We start from the raw sequence: 27,760 nt of genomic DNA, 5'->3' as shown, positions 1-27,760 counted from the left end.
CCTCATCCTAATCCGTACGCGGACACTGACCCGCGTGTCCGCACGTGCCCCGACCCTAGCACGTGTCCGCACCCTCACCTGTGCCCTCAGCCTTGCCGTTCCCTAACCCTAACCCTAGCCCGGAACGGAAACCCACCGGCAGCCCCACACCTTAGCCTCCGCCGTACCCTCATCCTAATCCGTACGCGGACACTGACCCGCACGTCCGCACGTGCCCCGACCCTAGCACGTGTCCGCACCCTCACCTGTGCCCTCAGCCTTGCCGTTCCCTAACCCTAACCCTAGCCCGGAACGGAAACCCACCGGCAGCCCCACACTTTAGCCTCCGCCGTACCCTCATCCTAATCCGTACGCGGACACGGACCCGCGCGTCCGCACGTGCCACGACCTTAGCACGTGTCCGCCCCCTCTCCTGTGCCCTCAGCCCTGCCGTTCCCTAACCCTAACCCTAGCCCGGAAAGGAAACCCACCGGCAGCCCCACACCTTAGCCTACGCCGTACCCTCATCCTAATCCGTACGCGGACACTGACCCACGCGTCCGCACGTGCCCCGACCCTAGCACGTGTCCGCACCCTCGCCTGTGCCCTCAGCCTTGCCGTTCCCTAACCCTAACCCTAGCCCGGAAGGGAAACCCACCGGCAGCCCCACACCTTAGCCTCCGCCGTACCCTCATCCTAATCCATAGGCGGACACTGACCCGCGCGTCCGCACGTGCCCCGACCCTAGCACGTGTCCGCACCCTCACCTGTGCCCTCAGCCTTGCCGTTCCCTAACCCTAACCCTAGCCCGGAACGGAAACCCACCGGCAGCCCCACACCTTAGCCTCCGCCGTACCCTCATCCTAATCCGTACGCGGACACTGACCCGCGCGTCCGCACGTGCCCCGACCCTAGAACGTGTCCGCACCCTCGCCTGTGCCCTCAGCCTTGCCGTTCCCTAACCCTAACCCTAGCCCGGAATGGAAAACCACAGTCAGCCCCACACCTTAGCCTCCGCCGTACCCTCATCCTAATCCGTACGCGGACACTGACCCACGCGTCCGCACGTGCCCCGACCCTAGCACGTGTCCGCACCCTCACCTGTGCCCTCAGCCTTGCCGTTCCCTAACCCTAACCCTAGCCCGGAACGGAAACCCACCGGCAGCCCCACACCTTAGCCTCCGCCGTACCCTCATCCTAATCCGTAGGCGGACACTGACCCGCGCGTCCGCACGTGCCCCGACCCTAGCACGTGTCCGCACCCTCACCTGTGCCCTCAGCCTTGCCGTTCCCTAACCCAAACTCTAGCCCGGAACGGAAACCCACCGGCAGCCCCACACCTTAGCCTCCGCCGTACCCTCATCCTAATCCGTACGCGGACACTGACACGCGCGTCCGCACGTGCCCCGACCCTAGCACGTGTCCACACCCTCACCTGTGCCCTCAGCCTTGCCGTTCCCTAACCCTAACCCTAGCCCGGAACGGAAACCCACCGGCAGCCCCACACCTTATACTCCGCCGTACCCTCATCCTAATCCGTACGCGGACACTGACCCGCGCGTCCGCACGTGCCCCGACCCTATCACGTCTCCGCACCCACACCTGTGCCCTCAGCCTTCCCGTTCCCTAACCCTAACCCTAGCCCGGAACGGAAACCCACCGGCAGCCCCACACCTTAGCCTCCGCCGTACCCTCATCCTAATCCATACGCGGACACTGACCCGCGCGTCCGCACGTGCCCCGACCCTAGCACGTGACCGCACCCTCACCTGTGCCATCAGCCTTGCCGTTCCCTAACCCTAACCCTAGCCCGGAACGCAAACCCACCGGCAGCCCCACACCTTAGCCTCCGCCGTACCCTCATCCTAATCCGTACGCGGACACTGACCCGCGCGTCCACACGTGCCCCGACCCTAGCACGTGTCCGCACCCTCACCTGTGCCCTCAGCCTTGCCGTTCCCTAACCCTAACCCTAGCCCGGAAGGGAAACCCACCGGCAGCCCCACACCTTTGCCTCCGCCGTACCCTCATCCTAATCCGTACGCGGACACTGACCCGCGCGTCCGCACGTGCCCCGACCCTAGCACGTGTCCGCACCATCACCTGTGCCCTCAGCCTTGCCGTTCCCTAACCCTAACCCTAGCCCGGAACGGAAACCCACCGGCAGCCCCACACCTTAGCCTCCGCCGTACCCTCATCCTAATCCGTGCGCGGACATTGACCTGCGCGTCCGCACGTGCCCCGACCCTAGCACGTGTCCGCACCCTCACCTGTGCCCTCAGCCTTGCCGTTCCCTAACCCTAACCCTAGCCCGGAACGCAAACCCACCGGCAGCCCCACACCTTAGCCTCCGCCGTACGCTCATCCTAATCCGTACGCGGACACTGACCCGCGCGTCCGCACGTGCCCCGACCCTAGCACGTGTCCGCACCCTCACCTGTGCCCTCAGCCTTGCCGTTCCCTAACCCTAACCCTAGCCCGGAAGGGAAACCCACCGGCAGCCCCACACTTTAGCCTCCGCCGTACCCTCATCCTAATCCGTACGCGGACACTGACCCGCGCGTCCGCACGTGCCCCGACCCTAGCACGTGTCCGCACCCTCGCCTGTGCCCTCAGCCTTGCCGTTCCCTAACCCTAACCCTAGCCCGGAAGGGAAACCCTCCGGCAGCCCCACACCTTAGCCTCCGCCGTACCCTCATCCTAATCCGTACGCGGACATTGACCTGCGCGTCCGCACGTGCCGCGACCCTAGCACGTGTCCGCACCCTCACCTGTGCCCTCAGCCTTGCCGTTCCCTAACCCTAACCCTAGCCCGGAACGCAAACCCACCGGCAGCCCCACACCTTAGCCTCCGCCGTACCCTCATCCTAATCCGTACGCGGAAACTGACCCGCGCGTCCGCATGTGCCCCGACCCTAGCACGTGTCCGCACCCTCACCTGTGCCCTCAGCCTTGCCGTTCCCTAACCCTAACCCTAGCCCGGAACGGAAACCCACCGGCAGCCCCACACCTTAGCCTCCGCCGTACCCTCATCCTAATCCGTACGCGGACACTGACCCACGCGTCCGCACGTGCCCCGACCCTAGCACGTGTCCGCACCCTCGCCTGTGCCCTCAGCCTTGCCGTTCCCTAACCCTAACCCTACCCCTGAACGGAAACCCACCGGCAGCCTCACACCTTAGCCTCCGCCGTACCCTCATCCTAATCCGTACGCGGACACTGACCCGCGCGTCCGCACGTGCCCCGACCCTAGCACGTGTCCGCACCCTCACCTGTGCCCTCAGCCTTGCCGTTCCCTAACCCTAACCCTAGCCCAGAAGGGAAACCCACCTGCAGACCCACACCTTAGCCTCCGCCGTACCCTCATCCTAATCCGTACGCGGACACTGACCAGCGCGTCCGCACGTGCCCCGACCCTAGGACGTGTCCGCACCCTCACCTGTGCCCTCAGCCTTGCCGTTCCCTAACCCTAACCCTAGCCAGGAACGGAAACCCACCGGCAGCCCCACACCTTAGCCTCCGCCGTACCCTCATCCTAATCCGTACGCGGACACTGACCCACGCGTCCGCACGTGCCCCGACCCTAGCACGTGTCCGCACCCTGACCTGTGCCCTCAGCCTTGCCGTTCCCTAACCCTAACCCTAGCCCGGAACGGAAACCCACCGGCAGCCCCACACCTTAGCCTCCGCCGTACCCTCATCCTAATCCGTACGCGGACACTGACACGCGCGTCTGCACGAGCCCCGACCCTAGCACGTGTCCGCACCCTCACCTGTGCCCTCAGCCTTGCCGTTCCCTAACCCTAACCCTAGCCCGGAACGGAAACCCACCGGCAGCCCCACACCTTAGCCTCCGCCGTACCCTCATCCTAATCCGTAGGCGGACACTGACCCGCGCGTCCGCACGTGCCCCGACCCTAGCACGTGTCCGCACCCTCACCTGTGCCCTCAGCCTTGCCGTTCCCTAACCCAAACCCTAGCCCGGAACGGAAACCCACCGGCAGCCCCACACCTTAGCCTCCACCGTACCCTCATCCTAATCCGTACGCGGACACTGACACGCGCGTCCGCACGTGCCCCGACCCTAGCACGTGTCCACACCCTCACCTGTGCCCTCAGCCTTGCCGTTCCCTAACCCTAACCCTAGCCCGGAACGGAAACCCACCGGCAGCCCCACACCTTATACTCCGCCGTACCCTCATCCTAATCCGTACGCGGACACTGACCCGCGCGTCCGCACGTGCCCCGACCCTATCACGTCTCCGCACCCACACCTGTGCCCTCAGCCTTCCCGTTCCCTAACCCTAACCCTAGCCCGGAACGGAAACCCACCGGCAGCCCCACACCTTAGCCTCCGCCGTACCCTCATCCTAATCCATACGCGGACACTGACCCGCGCGTCCGCACGTGCCCCGACCCTAGCACGTGACCGCACCCTCACCTGTGCCATCAGCCTTGCCGTTCCCTAACCCTAACCCTAGCCCGGAACGCAAACCCACCGGCAGCCCCACACCTTAGCCTCCGCCGTACCCTCATCCTAATCCGTACGCGGACACTGACCCGCGCGTCCACACGTGCCCCGACCCTAGCACGTGTCCGCACCCTCACCTGTGCCCTCAGCCTTGCCGTTCCCTAACCCTAACCCTAGACCGGAAGGGACGGAATGGAAAACCACCGGCAGCCCCACACCATAGCCTCCGCCGTACCCTCATCCTAATCCGTACGCGGACACTGACCCGCGCGTCCGCACGTGCCCCGACCCTAGCACGTGTCCGCACCCTCACCTGTACCCTCAGCCTTGCCGTTCCCTAACCCTAACCCTAGCCCGGAACGGAAACCCACCGGCAGCCCCACACCTTAGCCTCCGCCGTACCCTCATCCTAATCCGTAGGCGGACACTGACCCGCGCGTCCGCACGTGCCCCGACCCTAGCACGTGTCCGCACCCTCACCTGTGCCCTCAGCCTTGCCGTTCCCTAACCCTAACCCTAGCCCGGAACGGAAACCCACCGGCAGCCCCACACCTTAGCCTCCGCCGTACCCTCATCCTAATCCGTACAAGGACACTGACCCGCGCGTCCGCACGTGCCCGACCCTAGCACGTGTCCACACCCTCACCTGTGCCCTCAGCCTTGCCGTTCCCTAACCCTAACCCTAGCCCGGAACGGAAAACCACCGGCAGCCGCACACCTTATACTCCGCGTACCCACATCCTAATCCGTACGCGGACACTGACCCGCGCGTCCGCACGTGCCCCGACCCTATAACGTCTCCGCACCCTGATCTGTGCCCTCAGCCTTGCCGTTCCCTAACCCTAACCCTAGCCCGGAACGGAAACCCACCGGCAGCCCCACACCTTAGCCTCCGCCGTACCCTCATCCTAATCCGTACGCGGACACTGACCCGCACGTCCGCACGTGCTACGACCCTAGCACGTGTCCGCACCCTCACCTGTGCCCTCAGCCTTGCCGTTCCCTAACCCTAACCCTAGCCCGGAACGGAAACCCACCGGCAGCCCCACACCTTAGCCTCCGCCGTACCCTCATCCTAATCCGTACGCGGACACTGACCCGCGCGTCCGCACGTGCCCCGACCCTAGAACGTGTCCGCACCCTCGCCTGTGCCCTCAGCCTTGCCGTTCCCTAACCCTAACCCTAGCCCGGAATGGAAAACCACCGGCAGCCCCACACCATAGCCTCCGCCGTAACCTCATCCTAATCCGTACGCGGACACTGACCCGCGCGTCCGCACGTGCCCCGACCCTAGCACGTGTCCGCACCCTCACCTGTACCCTCAGCCTTGCCGTTCCCTAACCCTAACCCTAGCCCGGAACGGAAACCCACCGGCAGCCCCACACCTTAGCCTCCGCCGTACCCTCATCCTAATCCGTAGGCGGACACTGACCCGCGCGTCCGCACGTGCCCCGACCCTAGCACGTGTCCGCACCCTCACCTGTGCCCTCAGCCTTGCCGTTCCCTAACCCTAACCCTAGCCCGGAACGGAAACCCACCGGCAGCCCCACACCTTAGCCTCCGCCGTACCCTCATCCTAATCCGTACGCGGACACTGACCCGCGCGTCCGCACGTGCCCCGACCCTAGCACGTGTCCACACCCTCACCTGTGCCCTCAGCCTTGCCGTTCCCTAACCCTAACCCTAGCCCTGAACGGAAAACCACCGGCAGCCGCACACCTTATACTCCGCCGTACCCACATCCTAATCCGTACGCGGACACTGACCCGCGACGTCCGCACGTGCCCCGACCCTATAACGTCTCCGCACCCTGATCTGTGCCCTCAGCCTTGCCGTTCCCTAACCTAACCCTAGCCCGGAACGGAAACCCACCGGCAGCCCCACACCTTAGCCTCCGCCGTACCCTCATCCTAATCCATACGCGGACACTGACCCGCGCGTCCGCACGTGCCCCGACCCTAGCACGTGTCGGCACCCTCACCTGTGCCATCAGCCTTGCCGTTCCCTAACCCTAACCCTAGCCCGGAACGGAAACCCACCGGCAGCCCCACACCTTAGCCTCCGCCGTACCCTCATCCTAATCCGTACGCGGACACTGACACGCGCGTCCGCACGTGCCCCGACCCTAGCACGTGTCCGCACCGTCACCTGTGCCCTCAGCCTTGCTGTTCCCTAACCCTAACCCTAGCACGGAAGGGAAACCCACCGGCAGCCCCACACCTTAGCCTCCGCCGTACCCTCATCCTAATCCGTACGCGGACACTGACCCACGCGTCCGCACGTGCCCCGACCCTAGCACGTGTCCGCACCCTCACCTGTGCCCTCAGCCTTGCCGTTCCCTAACCCTAACCCTAGCCCGGAACGGAAACCCACCGCAGCCCACACCTTAGCCTCCGCCGTACCCTCATCCTAATCCGTACGCGGACACTGACCCGCGCGTCCGCACGTGCCCCGACCCTAGCACGTGTCCGCACCCTCACCTGTGCCCTCAGCCTTGCCGTTCCCTAACCCTAACCCTAGCCCCGGAACGGAAACCCACCGGCAGCCCACACCTTAGCCTCCGCCGTACCCTCATCCTAATCCGTACGCGGACACTGACCCGCGCGTCCGCACGTGCCACAACCCTAGCACGTGTCCGCACCCTCGCCTGTGCCCTCAGCCTTGCCGTTCCCTAACCCTAACCCTAGCCCGGAAGGGAAACCCACCGGCAGCCCCACACCTTAGCCTCCGCCGTACCCTCATCCTAATCCGTAGGCGGACACTGACCCGCGCGTCCGCACGTGGCCCGTCCCTAGCACGTGTCCGCACCCTCACCTGTGCCCTCAGCCTTGCCGTTCCTAACCCTAACCCTAGCCCGGAACGGAAACCCACCGGCAGCCCCACACCTTAGCCTCCGCAGTACCCTCATCCTAATCCGTACGCGGACACTGACCCGCGCGTCCACACGTGCCCCGACCCTAGAACGTGTCCGCACCCTCGCCTGTGCCCTCAGCCTTGCCGTTCCCTAACCCTAACCCTAGCCCGGAATGGAAAACCACAGGCAGCCCCACACCTTAGCCTCCGCCGTACCCTCATCCTAATCCGTACGCGGACACTGACCCGCGCGTCCGCACGTGCCCCGACCCTAGCACGTGTCTGCACCCTCGCCTGTGCCCTCAGCCTTGCCGTTCCCTAACCCTAACCCTAGCCCGGAACGGAAACCCACGGCAGCCCCACACCTTAGCCTCCGCCGTACCCTCATCCTAATCCGTACGCGGACACTGACCCGCGCGTCCGCACGAGCCCGACCCTAGCACGTGTCCGCACCCTCACCTGTGCCCTCAGCCTTGCCGTTCCCTAACCCTAACCCTAGCCCGGAATGGAAACCCACCGGCAGCCCCACACCTTAGCCTCCGCCGTACCCTCATCCTAATCCGTACGCGGACACTGACCCGCGCGTCTGCACGTGCCACGACCCTAGCACGTGTCCGCACCCTCGCCTGTGCCCTCAGCCTTGCCGTTCCTAACCCTAACCCCAGCCCTGAACGGAAACCCACCGGCAGCCCACACCTTAGCCTCCGCCGTACCCTCATCCTAATCCGTACGCGGACACTGACCCGCGCGTCCGCACGTGCCCCGACCCTAGCACGTGTCCGCACCCTGACCTGTGCCCTCAGCCTTGCCGTTCCCTAACCCTAACCCTAGCCCGGAACGGAAACCCACCGGCAGCCCCACACCTTAGCCTCCGCCGTACCCTCATCCTAATCCGTACGCGGACACTGACCCGCGTGTCCGCACGTGCCCCGACCCTAGCACGTGTCCGCACCCTCACCTGTGCCCTCAGCCTTGCCGTTCCCTAACCCTAACCCTAGCCCGGAATGGAAACCCACCGGCAGCCCCACACCTTAGCCTCCGCCGTACCCTCATCCTAATCCCTACGCGGACACTGACCCACGCGTCCGCACGTGCCCCGACCCTAGCACGTGTCCGCACCCTGACCTGTGCCCTCAGCCTTGCCGTTCCCTAACCCTAACCCCAGCCCGGAACGGAAACCCACCGGCAGCCCCACACCTTAGCCTCCGCCGTACCCTCATCCTAATCCGTACGCGGACACTGACACGCGCGTCCGCACGTGCCCCGACCCTAGCACGTGTCCGCACCCTGACCTGTGCCCTCAGCCTTGCCGTTCCCTAACCCTAACCCTAGCCCGGAACGGAAACCCACCGGCAGCCTCACACCTTAGCCTCCGCCGTACCCTAATCCTAATCCGTACGCGGACACTGACCCGCGTGTCCGCACGTGCCCCGACCCTAGCACGTGTCCGCACCCTCACCTGTGCCCTCAGCCTTGCCGTTCCCTAACCCTAACCCTAGCCCGGAATGGAAACCCACCGGCAGCCCCACACCTTAGCCTCCGCCGTACCCTCATCCTAATCCGTACGCGGACAATGACCCGCGCGTCCGCACGTGCCCCGACCCTAGCACGTGTCCGCACCCTCACCTGTGCCCTCAGCCTTGCCGTTCCCTAACCCTAACCCTAGCCCGGAACGGAAACCCACCGGCAGCCCCACACTTTAGCCTCTGCCGTACCCTCATCCTAATCCGTACGCGGACACTGACCCGCGCGTCCGCACGTGCCACGACCTTATCACGTGTCCGCACCCTCGCCTGTGCCCTCAGCCTTGCCGTTCCCTAACCCTAACCCTAGCCCGGAAAGGAAACCCACCGGCAGCCCCACACCTTAGCCTCCGCCGTACCCTCATCCTAATCCGTACGCGGACACTGACCCACGCGTCCGCACGTGCCCCGACCCTAGCACGTGTCCGCACCCTGACCTGTGCCCTCAGCCTTGCCGTTCCCTAACCCTAACCCAAGCCCGGACCGGAAACCCACCGGCAGCCCCACACCTTAGCCTCCGCCGTACCCTCATCCTAATCCGTACGCGGACACTGACCCGCGCGTCCGCACGTGCCCCGACACTAGCACGTGTCCGCACCCTCACCTGTGCCCTCAGCCTTGCCGTTCCCTAACCCTAACCCTAGCCCGGAACGGAAACCCACCGGCAGCCCCACACTTTAGCCTCTGCCGTACCCTCATCCTAATCCGTACGCGGACACTGACCCGCGCGTCCGCACGTGCCCCTACCCTAGCACGTGTCCGCACCGTCACCTGTGCCCTCAGCCTTGCCGTTCCCTAACCCTAACCCTAGCACGGAAGGGAAACCCACCGGCAGCCCCACACCTTAGCCTCCGCCGTACCCTCATCCTAATCTGTACGCGGACACTGACCCACGCGTCCGCACGTGCCCCGACCCTAGCACGTGTCCGCACCCTCACCTGTGCCCTCAGCCTTGCCGTTCCCTAACCCTAACCCTAGCCCAGAACGGAAACCCACCGGCAGCCCCACACCTTAGCCTCCGCCGTACGCTCATCCTAATCCATACGCGGACACTGACCCGCGCGTCCGCACGTGCCCCGACCCTAGCACGTGTCCGCACCCTCACCTGTGCCCTCAGCCTTGCCTTTCCCTAACCCTAACCCTAGCCCGGAACGGAAACCCACCGGCAGCCCCACACCTTATCCTCCCCCGTACCCTCATCCTAATCCATACGCGGACACTGACCCGCGCGTCCGCACGTGTCCCGACCCTAGCACGTGTCCGCACCCTCACCTGTGCCCTCAGCCTTGCCGTTCCCTAACCCTAAGCCTAGCCCGGAACGGAAACCCACCGGCAGCCCCACACCTTAGCCTCCGAGGTACCCTCATCCTAATCCGTACGCGGACACTAACCCGCGCGTCCGCACGTGCCCCGACCCTAGCACATGTCCGCACCCTCACCTGTGCCCTCAGCCTTGCCGTTCCCTAACCCTAACCCTAGACCGGAACGGAAACCCACCGGAAGCCCCACACCTTAGCCTCCGCCGTACCCTCATCCTAATCCGTACGCGGACACTGACCCGCGCGTCCGCACGTGCCCCGACCCTAGCACGTGTCCGCACCCTCACCTGTGCCCTCAGCCTTGCCGTTCCCTAACCCTAACCCTAGCCCGGAATGGAAACCCACCGGCAGCCCCACACCTTAGCCTCCGCCATACCCTCATTCTAATCCGTACGCGGACACTGACCCGCGCGTCCGCACGTGGCCCGACCCTAGCACGTGTCCGCACCCTCACCTGTGCCCTCAGCCTTGCCGTTCCCTAACCCTAACCCTAGCCAAGAACGGAAACCCACCGGCAGCCCCACACCTTAGCCTCCGCCGTACCCTCATCCTAATCCGTACGCGGACACTGACCCGCGCATCCGCACGTGCCCCGACCCTAGCACGTGTCCGCACCCTCACCTGTGCCCTCAGCCTTGCCGTTCCCTAACCCTAAACCTAGCCCGGAACGGAAACCCACCGGCAGCCCCACACCTTAGCCTCCGACGTACCCTCATCCTAATCCGTACGCGGACACAGACCCGCGCGTCCGCACGTGCCCCGACCCTAGCACGTGTCCGCACCCTCACCTGTGCCCTCAGCCTTGCCGTTCCCTAACCCTAACCCTAGCCCGGAACGCAAACCCACCGGCAGCCCCACACCTCAGCCTCCGCCGTACCCTCATCCTAATCCGTACGCGGACACTGACCCGCGCGTCCGCACGTGCCCCGACCCTAGCACGTGTCCGCACCCTCACCTGTGCCTTCAGCCTTGCCGTTCCCTAACCCTAACCCTAGCCTGGAACGCAAACCCACCGGCAGCCCCACACCTTAGCCTCCGCCGTACCCTCATCCTAATCCGTACGCGGACACTGACCCGCGCGTCCGCACGTGCCCCGACCCTAGCACGTGTCCGCACCCTCACCTGTGCCCTCAGCCTTGCCGTTCCCTAACCCTAACCCTAGCCCGGAACGGAAACCCACCGGCAGCCCCACACCTTAGCCTCCGCCGTACCCTCATCCTAAGCCGTACGCGGACACTGACCCGCGCGTCCGCACGTGCCCCGACCCTAGCACGTGTCTGCACCCTCGCCTGTGCCCTCAGCCTTGCCGTTCCCTAACCCTAACCCTAGCCCGGAACGGAAACCCACCGGCAGCCCCACACCTTAGCCTCCGCCGTACCCTCATCCTAATCCGTACGCGGACACTGACCCGCGCGTCCGCACGAGCCCCGACCCTAGCACGTGTCCGCACCCTCACCTGTGCCCTCAGCCTTGCCGTTCCCTAACCCTAACCCTAGCCCGGAACGGAAACCCACCGGCAGCCCCACACCTTAGCCTCCGCCGTACCCTCATCCTAATCCGTACGCGGACACTGACCCGCGCGTCCGCACGTGCCACGACCCTAGCACTTGTCCGCACCCTCGCCTGTGCCCTCAGCCTTGCCGTTCCCTAACCCTAACCCTAGCCCGGAAGGGAAACCCACCGGCAGCCCCACACCTTAGCCTCCGCCGTACCCTCATCCTAATCCGTAGGCGGACACTGACCCGCGCGTCCGCACGTGCCCCGACCCTAGCACGTGTCCGCACCCTCACCTGTGCCCTCAGCCTTGCCGTTCCCTAACCCTAACCCTAGCCCGGAACGGAAACCCACCGGCAGCCCCACACCTTAGCCTCTGCCGTACACTCATCCTAATCCGTACGCGGACACTGACCCGCGCGTCCGCACATGCCCCGACCCTAGAACGTGTCCGCACCCTCGCCTGTGCCCTCAGCCTTGCCGTTCCCTAACCCTAACCCTAGCCCGGAATGGAAAACCACCGGCAGCCCCACACCTTAGCCTCCGCCGTACCCTCATCCTAATCCGTACGCGGACACTGACCCGCGCGTCCGCACGTGCCCCGACCCTAGCACGTGTCCGCACCCTCACCTGTGCCCTCAGCCTTGCCGTTCCCTAACCCTAACCCTAGCCCGGAACGGAAACCCACCGGCAGCCCCACACCTTAGCCTCCGCCGTACCCTCATCCTAATCCGTAGGCGGACACTGACCCGCGCGTCCGCACGTGCCCCGACCCTAGCACGTGTCCGCACCCTCACCTGTGCCCTCAGCCTTGCCGTTCCCTAACCCTAACCCTAGCCCGGAACGGAAACCCACCGGCAGCCCCACACCTTAGCCTCCGCCGTACCCTCATCCTAATCCGTACGCGGACACTGATTCGCGCGTCCGCACATGCCCCGACCCTAGCACGTGTCCACACCCTCACCTGTGCCCTCAGCCTTGCCGTTCCCTAACCCTAACCCTAGCCCGGAACGGAAACCCACCGGCAGCCCCACACCTTATACTCCGCCGTACCCTCATCCTAATCCGTACGCGGACACTGACCCGCGTGTCCGCACGTGCCCCGACCCTATCACGTCTCCGCACCCTGACCTGTGCCCTCAGCCTTGCCGTTCCCTAACCCTAACCCTAGCCCGGAACGGAAACCCACCGGCAGCCCCACACCTTAGCCTCCGCCGTACCCTCATCCTAATCCATACGTGGACACTGACCCGCGCGTCCGCACGTGCCCCGACCCTAGCACGTGTCCGCACCCTCACCTGTGCCCTCAGCCTTGCCGTTCCCTAACCCTAACCCTAGCCCGGAACGGAAACCCACCGGCAGCCCCACACCTTAGCCTCCGCCGTACCCTCATCCTAATCCGTACGCGGACACTGACCCGCGCGTCCGCACGTGCCCCGACCCTAGCACGTGTCCGCACCCTCGCCTGTGCCCTCAGCCTTGACGTTCCCTAAACCTAACCCTAGCCCGGAACGGAAACCCACCGGCAGCCCCACACCTTAGCCTCCGCCGTACCCTCATCCTAATCCGTACGCGGACACTGACCCGCGCGTCCGAACGAGCCCCGAACCTAGCACGTGTCCGCACCCTCACCTGTGCCCTCAGCCTTGCCGTTCCCTAACCCTAACCCTAGCCCGGAACGGAAACCCACCGGCAGCCCCACACCTTAGCCTCCGCCGTACCCTCATCCTAATCCGTACGTGGACACTGACCCGCGCGTCCGCACGTGCCACGACCCTAGCACGTGTCCGCACCCTCACCTGTGCCCTCAGCCTTGCCGTTCCCTAACCCTAAACCTAGCCCGGAACGGAAACCCACCGGCAGCCCCACACCTTAGCCTCCGACGTACCCTCATCCTAATCCGTACGCGGACACAGACCCGCGCGTCCGCACATGCCCCGACCCTAGCACGTGTCCGCACCCTCACCTGTGCCCTCAGCCTTGCCGTTCCCTAACCCTAACCCTAGCCCGGAAGGGAAACCCACCGGCAGCCCCACACCTTAGCCTCCGACGTACCCTCATCCTAATCCGTACGCGGACACAGACCCGCGCGTCCGCACGTGCCCCGAACCTAGCACGTGTCCGCACCCTCACCTGTGCCCTCAGCCTTGCCGTTCCCTAACCCTAACCCTAGCCCGGAACGCAAACCCACCGGCAGCCCCACACCTCAGCCTCCGCCGTACCCTCATCCTAATCCGTACGCGGACACTGACCCGCGCGTCCGCACGTGCCCCGACCCTAGCACGTGTCCGCACCCTCACCTGTGCCTTCAGCCTTGCCGTTCCCTAACCCTAACCCTAGCCTGGAACGCAAACCCACCGGCAGCCCCACACCTTAGCCTCCGCCGTACCCTCATCCTAATCCGTACGCGGACACTGACCCGCGCGTCCGCACGTGCCCCGACCCTAGCACGTGTCCGCACCCTCACCTGTGCCCTCAGCCTTGCCGTTCCCTAACCCTAACCCTAGCCCGGAACGGAAACCCACCGGCAGCCCCACACCTTAGCCTCCGCCGTACCCTCATCCTAATCCGTACGCGGACACTGACCCGCGCGTCCGCACGTGCCCCGACCCTAGCACGTGTCTGCACCCTCGCCTGTGCCCTCAGCCTTGCCGTTCCCTAACCCTAACCCTAGCCCGGAACGGAAACCCACCGGCAGCCCCACACCTTAGCCTCCGCCGTACCCTCATCCTAATCCGTACGCGGACACTGACCCACGCGTCCGCACGAGCCCCGACCCTAGCACGTGTCCGCACCCTCACCTGTGCCCTCAGCCTTGCCGTTCCCTAACCCTAACCCTAGCCCGGAACGGAAACCCACCGGCAGCCCCACACCTTAGCCTCCGCCGTACCCTCATCCTAATCCGTACGCGGACACTGACCCGCGCGTCCGCACGTGCCACGACCCTAGCACTTGTCCGCACCCTCGCCTGTGCCCTCAGCCTTGCCGTTCCCTAACCCTAACCCTAGCCCGGAAGGGAAACCCACCGGCAGCCCCACACCTTAGCCTCCGCCGTACCCTCATCCTAATCCGTAGGCGGACACTGACCCGCGCGTCCGCACGTGCCCCGACCCTAGCACGTGTCCGCACCCTCACCTGTGCCCTCAGCCTTGCCGTTCCCTAACCCTAACCCTAGCCCGGAACGGAAACCCACCGGCAGCCCCACACCTTAGCCTCTGCCGTACCCTCATCCTAATCCGTACGCGGACACTGACCCGCGCGTCCGCACATGCCCTGACCCTAGAACGTGTCCGCACCCTCGCCTGTGCCCTCAGCCTTGCCGTTCCCTAACCCTAACCCTAGCCCGGAATGGAAAACCACCGGCAGCCCCACACCTTAGCCTCCGCCGTACCCTCATCCTAATCCGTACGCGGACACTGACCCGCGCGTCCGCACGTGCCCCGACCCTAGCACGTGTCCGCACCCTCACCTGTGCCCTCAGCCTTGCCGTTCCCTAACCCTAACCCTAGCCCGGAACGGAAACCCACCGGCAGCCCCACACCTTAGCCTCTGCCGTACCCTCATCCTAATCCGTACGCGGACACTGATTCGCGCGTCCGCACGTGCCCCGACCCTAGCACGTGTCCACACCCTCACCTGTGCCCTCAGCCTTGCCGTTCCCTAACCCTAACCCTAGCCCGGAACGGAAACCCACCGGCAGCCCCACACCTTATACTCCGCCGTACCCTCATCCTAATCCGTACGCGGACACTGACCCGCGCGTCCGCACGTGCCCCGACCCTATCACGTCTCCGCACCCTGACCTGTGCCCTCAGCCTTGCCGTTCCCTAACCCTAACCCTAGCCCGGAACGGAAACCCACCGGCAGCCCCACACCTTAGCCTCCGCCGTACCCTCATCCTAATACATACGTGGACACTGACCCGCGCGTCCGCACGTGCCCCGACCCTAGCACGTGTCCGCACCCTCACCTGTGCCCTCAGCCTTGCCGTTCCCTAACCCTAACCCTAGCGCGGAACGGAAACCCACCGGCAGCCCCACACCTTAGCCTCCGCCGTACCCTCATCCTAATCCGTACGCGGACACTGACTCGCGCGTCCGCACGAGCCCCGAACCTAGCACGTGTCCGCACCCTCACCTGTGCCCTCAGCCTTGCCGTTCCCTAACCCTAACCCTAGCCCGGAACGGAAACCCACCGGCAGCCCCACACCTTAGCCTCCGCCGTACCCTCATCCTAATCCGTACGCGGACACTGACCCGCGCGTCCGCACGTGCCACGACCCTAGCACGTGTCCGCACCCTCACCTGTGCCCTCAGCCTTGCCGTTCCCTAACCCTAAACCTAGCCCGGAACGGAAACCCACCGGCAGCCCCACACCTTAGCCTCCGACGTACCCTCATCCTAATCCGTACGCGGACACAGACCCGCGCGTCCGCACATGCCCCGACCCTAGCACGTGTCCGCACCCTCACCTGTGCCCTCAGCCTTGCCGTTCCCTAACCCTAACCCTAGCCCGGAAGGGAAACCCACCGGCAGCCCCACACCTTAGCCTCCGACGTACCCTCATCCTAATCCGTACGCGGACACAGACCCGCGCGTCCGCACGTGCCCCGACCCTAGCACGTGTCCGCACCCTCACCTGTGCCCTCAGCCTTGCCGTACCCTAACCCTAACCCTAGCCCGGAACGCAAACCCACCGGCAGCCCCACACCTCAGCCTCCGCCGTACCCTCATCCTAATCCGTACGCGGACACTGACCCGCGCGTCCGCACATGCCCCGACCCTAGCACGTGTCCGCACCCTCACCTGTGCCTTCAGCCTTGCCGTTCCCTAACCCTAACCCTAGCCTGGAACGCAAACCCACCGGCAGCCCCACACCTTAGCCTCCGCCGTACCCTCATCCTAATCCGTACGCGGACACTGACCCGCGCGTCCGCACGTGCCCCGACCCTAGCACGTGTCCGCACCCTCACCTGTGCCCTCAGCCTTGCCGTTCCCTAACCCTAACCCTAGCCCGGAACGGAAACCCACCGGCAGCCCCACACCTTAGCCTCCGCCGTACCCTCATCCTAATCCGTACGCGGACACTGACCCGCGCGTCCGCACGTGCCCCGACCCTAGCACGTGTCTGCACCCTCGCCTGTGCCCTCAGCCTTGCCGTTCCCTAACCCTAACCCTAGCCCGGAACGGAAACCCACCGGCAGCCCCACACCTTAGCCTCCGCCATACCCTCATCCTAATCCGTACGCGGACACTGACCCGCGCGTCCGCACGAGCCCCGACCCTAGCACGTGTCCGCACCCTCACCTGTGCCCTCAGCCTTGCCGTTCCCTAACCCTAACCCTAGCCCGGAATGGAAAACCACCGGCAGCCCCAAACCTTAGCCTCCGCCGTACCCTCATCCTAATCCGTACGCGGACACTGACCCGCGCGTCCGCACGTGCCCCGACCCTAGAACGTGTCCGCACCCTCGCCTGTGCCCTCAGCCTTGCCGTACCCTAACCCTAACCCTAGCCCGGAACGGAAACCCACCGGCAGCCCCACACCTTAGCCTCCGCCGTACCCTCATCCTAATCCGTACGCGGACACTGATTCGCGCGTCCGCACGTGCCCCGACCCTAGCACGTGTCCACACCCTCACCTGTGCCCTCAGCCTTGCCGTTCCCTAACCCTAACCCTAGCCCGGAACGGAAACCCACCGGCAGCCCCACACCTTATACTCCGCCGTACCCTCATCCTAATCCGTACGCGGACATTGACCCGCGCGTCCGCACGTGCCCCGACCCTATCACGTCTCCGCACCCTGACCTGTGCCCTCAGCCTTGCCGTTCCCTAACCCTAACCATAGCCCGGAACGGAAACACACCGGCAGCCCCACACCTTAGCCTCCGCCGTACCCTCATTCTAATCCATACGTGGACACTGACCCGCGCGTCCGCACGTGCCCCGACCCTAGCACCTGTCCTCACCCTCACCTGTGCCCTCAGCCTTGCCGTTCCCTAACCCTAACCCTAGCCCGGAACCGAAACCCACCGGAAGCCCCACACCTTAGCCTCCGCCGTACCCTCATCCTAATCCGTACGCGGACACTGACCCGCGCGTCCGCACGTGCCCCGACCCTAGCACGTGTCCGCACCCTCGCCTGTGCCCTCAGCCTTGACGTTCCCTAAACCTAACCCTAGCCCGGAACGGAAACCCACCGGCAGCCCCACACCTTAGCCTCCGCCGTACCCTCATCCTAATCCGTACGCGGACACTGACCCGCGCGTCCGCACGAGCCCCGAACCTAGCACGTGTCCGCACCCTCACCTGTGCCCTCAGCCTTGCCGTTCCCTAACCCTAACCCTAGCCCGGAATGGAAACCCACCGGCAGCCCCACACCTTAGCCTCCGCCGTACCCTCATCCTAATCCGTACGCGGACACTGACCCGCGCGTCTGCACGTGCCACGACCCTAGCACGTGTCCGCACCCTCGCCTGTGCCCTCAGCCTTGCCGTTCCCTAACCCTAACCCTAGCCCGGAAGGGAAACCCACCGGCAGCCCCACACCTTAGCCTCCGCCGTACCCTCATCCTAATCCGTAGGCGGACACTGACCCGCGCGTCCGCACGTGCCCCGACCCTAGCACGTGTCCGCACCCTCACCTGTGCCCTCAGCCTTGCCGTTCCCTAACCCTAACCCTAGCCCGGAACGGAAACCCACCGGCAGCCCCACACCTTAGCCTCCGCCGTACCCTCATCCTAATCCGTACGCGGACACTGACCCGCGCGTCCGCACGTGCCCCGACCCTAGAACGTGTCCGCACCCTCGCCTGTGCCCTCAGCCTTGCCGTTCCCTAACCCTAACCCTAGCCCGGAATGGAAAACCACCGGCAGCCCCACACCTTAGCCTCCGCCGTACCCTCATCCTAATCCGTACGCGGACACTGACCCGCGCGTCCGCACGTGCCCCGACCCTAGCACGTGTCCGCACCCTCACCTGTACCCTCAGCCTTGCCGTTCCCTAACCCTAACCCTAGCCCGGAACGGAAACCCACCGGCAGCCCCACACCTTAGCCTCCGCCGTACCCTCATCCTAATCCGTAGGCGGACACTGACCCGCGCGTCCGCACGTGCCCCGACCCTAGCACGTGTCCGCACCCTCACCTGTGCCCTCAGCCTTGCCGTTCCCTAACCCTAACCCTAGCCCAGAACGGAAACCCACCGGCAGCCCCACACCTTAGCCTCCACCGTACCCTCATCCTAATCCGTACGCGGACACTGACCCGCGCGTCCGCACGTGCCCCGACCCTAGCAGGTGTCCACACCCTCACCTGTGCCCTCAGCCTTGCCGTTCCCTAACCCTAACCCTAGCCCGGAACGGAAAACCACCGGCAGCCCCACACCTTATACTCCGCCGTACCCACATCCTAATCCGTACGCGGACACTGACCCGCGCGGCCGCACGTGCCCCGACCCTAAAACGTCTCCGCACCCTGATCTGTGCCCTCAGCCTTGCCGTTCCCTAACCCTAACCCTAGCCCGGAACGGAAACCCACCGGCAGCCCCACACCTTAGCCTCCGCCGTACCCTCATCCTAATCCATACGCGGACACTGACCCGCGCGTCCGCACGTGCCCCGACCCTAGCACGTGTCCGCACCCTCACCTGTGCCATCAGCCTTGCCGTTCCCTAACCCTAACCCTAGCCCGGAACGGAAACCCACCGGCAGCCCCACACCTTAGCCTCCGCCGTACCCTCATCCTAATCCGTACGCGGACACTGACCCGCGCGTCCGCACGTGCCCCGACCCTAGCACGTGTCCGCACCCTCACCTGTGCCCTCAGCCTTGCCGTTCCCTAACCCTAACCCTAGCCCGGAACGGAAACCCACCGGCAGCCCCACACCTTAGCCTCCGCCGTACGCTCATCCTAATCCGTACGCGGACACTGACCCGCGCGTCCGCACGTGCCCCGACACTAGCACGTGTCCGCACCCTCACCTGTGCCCTCAGCCTTGCCGTTCCCTAACCCTAACCCTAGCCCGGAAGGGAAACCCACCGGCAGCCCCACACCTTAGCCTCCGCCGTACCCTCATCCTAATCCGTACGCGGACACTGACCCGCACGTCCGCACGTGCTCCGACCCTAGCACGTGTCTGCACCCTCACCTGTGCCCTCAGCCTTGCCGTTCCCTAACCCTAACCCTAGCCCAGAACGGAAACCCACCGGCAGCCCCACACCTTAGCCTCTGCCGTACCCTCATCCTAATCCGTACGCGGACACTGACCCGCGTGTCCGCACGTGCCCCGACCCTAGCACGTGTCCGCACCCTCGCCTGTGCCCTCAGCCTTGCCGTTTCCTAACCCTAACCCTAGCCCGGAACGGAAACCCACCGGCAGCCCCACACTTTAGCCTCCGCCGTACCCTCATCCTAATCCGTAGGCGGACACTGACCCGCGCGTCCGCACGTGCCCCGACCCTAGCACGTGTCCACACCCTCACCTGTGCCCTCAGCCTTGCCGTTCCCTAACCCTAACCGTAGACCGGAACGGAAACCCACCGGCAGCCCCACACCTTAGCCTCCGCCGTACCCTCATCCTAATCCGTACGCGGACACTGACCCGCGCGTCCGCACGTGCCCCGAACCTAGCACGTGTCCACACCCTCACCTGTGCCCTCAGCCTTGCCGTTCCCTAACCCTAACCCTAGCCCGGAACGGAAACCCACCGACAGCCCCACACCTTATACTCCGCCGTACCCTCATCCTAATCCGTACGCGGACACTGACCCGCGCGTCCGCACGTGCCCCGACCCTATCACGTCTCCGCACCCTGACCTGTGCCCTCAGCCTTGCCGTTCCCTAACCCTAACCCTAGCCCGGAACGGAAACCCACCGGCAGCCCCACACCTTAGCCTCCGCCGTACCCTCATCCTAATCCATACGCGGACACTGACCCGCGCGTCCGCACGTGCCCCGACCCTAGCACGTGTCCGCACCCTCACCTGTGCCATCAGCCTTGCCGATCCCTAACCCTAACCCTAGACCGGAACGGAAACCCACCGGCAGCCCCACACCTTAGCCTCCGCCGTACCCTCATCCTAATCCGTACGCGGACACTGACCCGCGCGTCCGCACGTGCCCCGACCCTAGCACGTGTCTGCACCCTCGCCTGTGCCCTCAGCCTTGCCGTTCCCTAACCCTAACCCTAGCCCGGAACGGAAACCCACCGGCAGCCCCACACCTTAGCCTCCGCCGTACCCTCATCCTAATCCGTACGCGGACACTGACCCGCGCGTCCGCACGAGCCCCGACCCTAGCACGTGTCCGCACCCTCACCTGTGCCCTCAGCCTTGCCGTTCCCTAACCCTAACCCTAGCCCGGAACGGAAACCCACCGGCAGCCCCACACCTTAGCCTCCGCCGTACCCTCATCCTAATCCGTACGCGGACACTGACCCGCGCGTCCGCACGTGCCACGACCCTAGCACTTGTCCGCACCCTCGCCTGTGCCCTCAGCCTTGCCGTTCCCTAACCCTAACCCTAGCCCGGAAGGGAAACCCACCGGCAGCCCCACACCTTAGCCTCCGCCGTACCCTCATCCTAATCCGTAGGCGGACACTGACCCGCGCGTCCGCACGTGCCCCGACCCTAGCACGTGTCCGCACCCTCACCTGTGCCCTCAGCCTTGCCGTTCCCTAACCCTAACCCTAGCCCGGAACGGAAACCCACCGGCAGCCCCACACCTTAGCCTCCGCCGTACCCTCATCCTAATCCGTACGCGGACACTGACCCGCGCGTCCGCACATGCCCCGACCCTAGAACGTGTCCGCACCCTCGCCTGTGCCCTCAGCCTTGCCGTTCCCTAACCCTAACCCTAGCCCGGAATGGAAAACCACCGGCAGCCCCACACCTTAGCCTCCGCCGTACCCTCATCCTAATCCGTACGCGGACACTGACCCGCGCGTCCGCACGTGCCCCGACCCTAGCACGTGTCCGCACCCTCACCTGTGCCCTCAGCCTTGCCGTTCCCTAACCCTAACCCTAGCCCGGAACGGAAACCCACCGGCAGCCCCACACCTTAGCCTCCGCCGTACCCTCATCCTAATCCGTAGGCGGACACTGACCCGCGCGTCCGCACGTGCCCCGACCCTAGCACGTGTCCTCACCTTCACCTGTGCCCTCAGCCTTGCCGTTCCCTAACCCTAACCCTAGCCCGGAACGGAAACCCACCGGCAGCCCCACACCTTAGCCTCCGCCGTACCCTCATCCTAATCCGTACGCGGACACTGATTCGCGCGTCCGCACGTGCCCCGACCCTAGCACGTGTCCACACCCTCACCTGTGCCCTCAGCCTTGCCGTTCCCTAACCCTAACCCTAGCCCGGAACGGAAACCCACCGGCAGCCCCACACCTTATACTCCGCCGTACCCTCATCCTAATCCGTACGCGGACACTGACCCGCGCGTCCGCACGTGCCCCGACCCTAGCACGTGTCCGCACCCTCTCCTGTGCCCTCAGCCTTGACGTTCCCTAAACCTAACCCTAGCCCGGAACGGAAACCCACCGGCAGCCCCACACCTTAGCCTCCGACGTACCCTCATCCTAATCCGTACGCGGACACAGACCCGCGCGTCCGCACATGCCCCGACCCTAGCACGTGTCCGCACCCTCACCTGTGCCCTCAGCCTTGCCGTTCCCTAACCCTAACCCTAGCCCGGAAGGGAAACCCACCGGCAGCCCCACACCTTAGCCTCCGACGTACCCTCATCCTAATCCGTACGCGGACACAGACCCGCGCGTCCGCACGTGCCCCGACCCTAGCACGTGTCCGCACCCTCACCTGTGCCCTTAGCCTTGCCGTTCCCTAACCCTGACCCTAGCCCGGAACGGAAACCCACCGGCAGCCACACACCTCAGCCTCCGCCGTACCCTCATCCTAATCCGTACGCGGACACTGACCCGCGCGTACGCACATGCCCCGACCCTAGCACGTGTCCGCACCCTCACCTGTGCCTTCAGCCTTGCCGTTCCCTAACCCTAACCCTAGCCTGGAACGCAAACCCACCGGCAGCCCCACACCTTAGCCTCCGCCGTACCCTCATCCTAATCCGTACGCGGACACTGACCCGCGCGTCCGCACGTGCCCCGACTCTAGCACGTGTCCGCACCCTCACCTGTGCCCTCAGCCTTGCCGTTCCCTAACCCTAACCCTAGCCCGGAACGGAAACCCACCGGCAGCCCCACACCTTAGCCTCCGCCGTACCCTCATCCTAATCCGTACGCGGACACTGACCCGCGCGTCCGCACGTGCCCCGACCCTAGCACGTGTCTGCACCCTCGCCTGTGCCCTCAGCCTTGCCGTTCCCTAACTCTAACCCTAGCCCGGAACGGAAACCCACCGGCAGCCCCACACCTTAGCCTCCGCCGTACCCTCATCCTAATCCGTACGCGGACACTGACCCGCGCGTCCGCACGAGCCCCGACCCTAACACGTGTCCGCACCCTCACCTGTGCCCTCAGCCTTGCCGTTCCCTAACCCTAACCCTAGCCCGGAATGGAAACCCACCGGCAGCCCCACACCTTAGCCTCCGCCGTACCCTCATCCTAATCCGTACGCGGACACTGACCCGCGCGTCCGCACGTGCCACGACCCTAGCACGTGTCCGCACCCTCGCCTGTGCCCTCAGCCTTGCCGTTCCCTAACCCTAACCCTAGCCCGGAAGGGAAACCCACCGGCAGCCCCACACCTTAGCCTCCGCCGTACCCTCATCCTAATCCGTAGGCGGACACTGACCCGCGCGTCTGCACGTGCCCCGACCCTAGCACGTGTCCGCACCCTCACCTGTGCCCTCAGCCTTGCCGTTCCCTAACCCTAACCCTAGCCCGGAACGGAAACCCACCGGCAGCCCCACACCTTAGCCTCCGCCGTACCCTCATCCTAATCCGTACGCGGACACTGACCCGCGCGTCCGCACGTGCCCCGACCCTAGAACGTGTCCGCACCCTCACCTGTGCCCTCAGCCTTGCCGTTCCCTAACCCTAACCCTAGCCCGGAACGGAAACCCACCGGCAGCCCCACACCTTAGCCTCCGCCGTACCCTCATCCTAATCCGTACGCGGACATTGATTCGCGCGTCCGCACGTGCCCCGACCCTAGCACGTGTCCACACCCTCACCTGTGCCCTCAGCCTTGCCGTTCCCTAACCCTAACCCTAGCCCGGAACGGAAACCCACCGGCAGCCCCACACCTTAGCCTCCGCCGTACCCTCATCCTAATCCGTACGCGGACACTGACCCGCGCGTCCGCACGTGCCCCGACCCTATCACGTCTCCGCACACTGACCTGTGCCCTCAGCCTTGCCGTTCCCTAACCCTAACCCTAGCCCGGAACGGAAACACACCGGCAGCCCCACACCTTAGCCTCCGCCGTACCCTCATCCTAATCCATACGTGGACACTGACCCGCGCGTCCGCACGTGCCCCGACCCTAGCACGTGTCCGCACCCTCACCTGTGCCCTCAGCCTTGCCGTTCCCTAACCCTAACCCTAGCCCGGAACGGAAACCCACCGGCAGCCCCACACCTTAGCCTCCGCCGTACCCTCATCCTAATCCGTACGCGGACACTGACCCGCGCGTCCGCACGTGCCCCGACCCTAGCACGTGTCCGCACCCTCGCCTGTGCCCTCAGCCTTGCCGTTCCCTAACCCTAACCCTAGCCCGGAAGGGAAACCCACCGGCAGCCCCACACCTTAGCCTCCGCCGTACCCTCATCCTAATCCGTAGGCGGACACTGACCCGCGCGTCCGCACGTGCCCCGACCCTAGCACGTGTCCGCACCCTCGCCTGTGCCCTCAGCCTTGCCGTTCCCTAACCCTAACCCTAGCCCGGAATGGAAAACCACCGGCAGCCCCACACCTTAGCCTCCGCCGTACCCTCATCCTAATCCGTACGCGGACACTGACCCGCGCGTCCGCACGTGCCCCGACCCTAGCACGTGTCCGCACCCTCACCTGTACCCTCAGCCTTGCCGTTCCCTAACCCTAACCCTAGCCCGGAACGGAAACCCACCGGCAGCCCCACACCTTAGCCTCCGCCGTACCCTCATCCTAATCCGTAGGCGGACACTGACCCGCGCGTCCGCACGTGCCCCGACCCTAGCACGTGTCCGCACCCTCACCTGTGCCCTCAGCCTTGCCGTTCCCTAACCCTAACCCTAGCCCGGAACGGAAACCCACCGGCAGCCCCACACCTTAGCCTCCGCCGTACCCTCATCCTAATCCGTACGCGGACACTGACCCGCGCGTCCGCACGTGCCCCGACCCTAGCACGTGTCCACACCCTCACCTGTGCCCTCAGCCTTGCCGTTCCCTAACCCTAACCCTAGCCCGGAACGGAAAACCACCGGCAGCCCCACACCTTATACTCCGCCGTACCCACATCCTAATCCGTACGTGGACACTGACCCGCGCGTCCGCACGTGCCCCGACCCTATAACGTCTCCGCACCCTGATCTGTGCCCTCAACCTTGCCGTTCCCTAACCCTAACCCTAGCCCGGAACGGAAACCCACCGGCAGCCCCACACCTTAGCCTCCGCCGTACCCTCATCCTAATCCATACGCGGACACTGACCCGCGCGTCCGCACGTGCCCCGACCCTAGCACGTGTCCGCACCCTCACCTGTGCCATCAGCCTTGCCGTTCCCTAACCCTAACCCTAGCCCGGAACGGAAACCCACCGGCAGCCCCACACCTTAGCCTCCGCCGTACCCTCATCCTAATCCGTACGCGGACACTGACCCGCGCGTCCGCACGTGCCCCGACCCTAGCACGTGTCCGCACCCTCACCTGTGCCCTCAGCCTTGCCGTTCCCTAACCCTAACCCTAGCCCGGAACGGAAACCCACCGGCAGCCCCACACCTTAGCCTCCGCCGTACCCTCATCCTAATCCGTACGCGGACACTGACCCGCGCGTCCGCACGTGCCCCGACCCTAGCACGTGTCCGCACCCTCACCTGTGCCCTCAGCCTTGCCGTTCCCTAACCCTAACCCTAGCCCGGAACGGAAACCCACCGGCAGCCCCACACCTTAGCCTCCGCCGTACCCTCATCCTAATCCGTACGCGGACACTGACCCGCACGTCCGCACGTGCTCCGACCCTAGCACGTGTCCGCACCCTCACCTGTGCCCTCAGCCTTGCCGTTCCCTAACCCTAACCCTAGCCCAGAACGGAAAACCACCGGCAGCCCCACACCTTAGCCTCCGCCGTACCCTCATCCTAATCCGTACGCGGACACTGACCCGCGTGTCCGCACGTGCCCCGACCCTATCACGTGTCCGCACCCTCGCCTGTGCCCTCAGCCTTGCCGTTTCCTAACCCTAACCCTAGCCCGGAACGGAAACCCACCGGCAGCCCCACACTTTAGCCTCCGCCGTACCCTCATCCTAATCCGTAGGCGGACACTGACCCGCGCGTCCGCACGTGCCCCGACCCTAGCACGTGTCCACACCCTCACCTGTGCCCTCAGCCTTGCCGTTCCCTAACCCTAACCCTAGACCGGAACGGAAACCCACCGGCAGCCCCACACCTTAGCCTCCGCCGTACCCTCATCCTAATCCGTACGCGGACACTGACCCGCGCGTCCGCACGTGCCCCGACCCTAGCACGTGTCCACACCCTCACCTGTGCCCTCAGCCTTGCCGTTCCCTAACCCTAACCCTAGCCCGGAACGGAAACCCACCGACAGCCCCACACCTTATACTCCGCCGTACCCTCATCCTAATCCGTACGCGGACACTGACCCGCGCGTCCGCACGTGCCCCGACCCTATCACGTCTCTGCACCCTGACCTGTGCCCTCAGCCTTGCCGTTCCCTAACCCTAACCCTAGCCCGGAACGGAAACCCACCGGCAGCCCCACACCTTAGCCTCCGCCGTACCCTCATCCTAATCCATACGCGGACACTGACCCGCGCGTCCGCACGTGCCCCGACCCTAGCACGTGTCCGCACCCTCACCTGTGCCCTCAGCCTTGCCGTTCCCTAACCCTAACCCTAGCCCGGAACGGAAACCCACCGGCAGCCCCACACCTCAGCCTCCGCCGTACCCTCATCCTAATCCGTACGCGGACACTGACCCGCGCGTCCGCACATGCCCCGACCCTAGCACGTGTCCGCACCCTCACCTGTGCCTTCAGCCTTGCCGTTCCCTAACCCTAACCCTAGCCTGGAACGCAAACCCACCGGCAGCCCCACACCTTAGCCTCCGCCGTACCCTCATACTAATCCGTACGCGGACACTGACCCGCGCGTCCGCACGTGCCCCGACCCTAGCACGTGTCCGCACCCTCACCTGTGCCCTCAGCCTTGCCGTTCCCTAACCCTAACCCTAGCCCGGAACGGAAACCCACCGGCAGCCCCACACCTTAGCCTCCGCCGTACCCTCATCCTAATCCGTACGCGGACACTGACCCGCGCGTCCGCACGTGCCCCGACCCTAGCACGTGTCTGCACCCTCGCCTGTGCCCTCAGCCTTGCCGTTCCCTAACCCTAACCCTAGCCCGGAACGGAAACCCACCGGCAGCCCCACACCTTAGCCTCCGCCGTACCCTCATCCTAATCCGTACGCGGACACTGACCCGCGCGTCCGCACGAGCCCCGACCCTAGCACGTGTCCGCACCCTCACCTGTGCCCTCAGCCTTGCCGTTCCCTAACCCTAACCCTAGCCCGGAATGGAAACCCACCGGCAGCCCCACACCTTAGCCTCCGCCGTACCCTCATCCTAATCCGTACGCGGACACTGACCCACGCGTCCGCACGTGCCACGACCCTAGCACGTGTCCGCACCCTCGCCTGTGCCCTCAGCCTTGCCGTTCCCTAACCCTAACCCTAGCCCGGAAGGGAAACCCACCGGCAGCCCCACACCTTAGCCTCCGCCGTACCCTCATCCTAATCCGTAGGCGGACACTGACCCGCGCGTCCGCACGTGCCCCGACCCTAGCACGTGTCCGCACCCTCACCTGTGCCCTCAGCCTTGCCGTTCCCTAACCCTAACCCTAGCCCGGAACGGAAACCCACCGGCAGCCCCACACCTTAGCCTCCGCCGTACCCTCATCCTAATCCGTACGCGGACACTGACCCGCGCGT

Source organism: Hyperoodon ampullatus (assembly GCF_949752795.1).
Source record: "Hyperoodon ampullatus genome assembly, chromosome: 13".
Lineage (NCBI taxonomy): Eukaryota > Metazoa > Chordata > Mammalia > Artiodactyla > Ziphiidae > Hyperoodon > Hyperoodon ampullatus.
The sequence above is the reverse complement of the archived record's forward strand: the minus strand, read 5'-3'. Positions refer to the sequence as shown.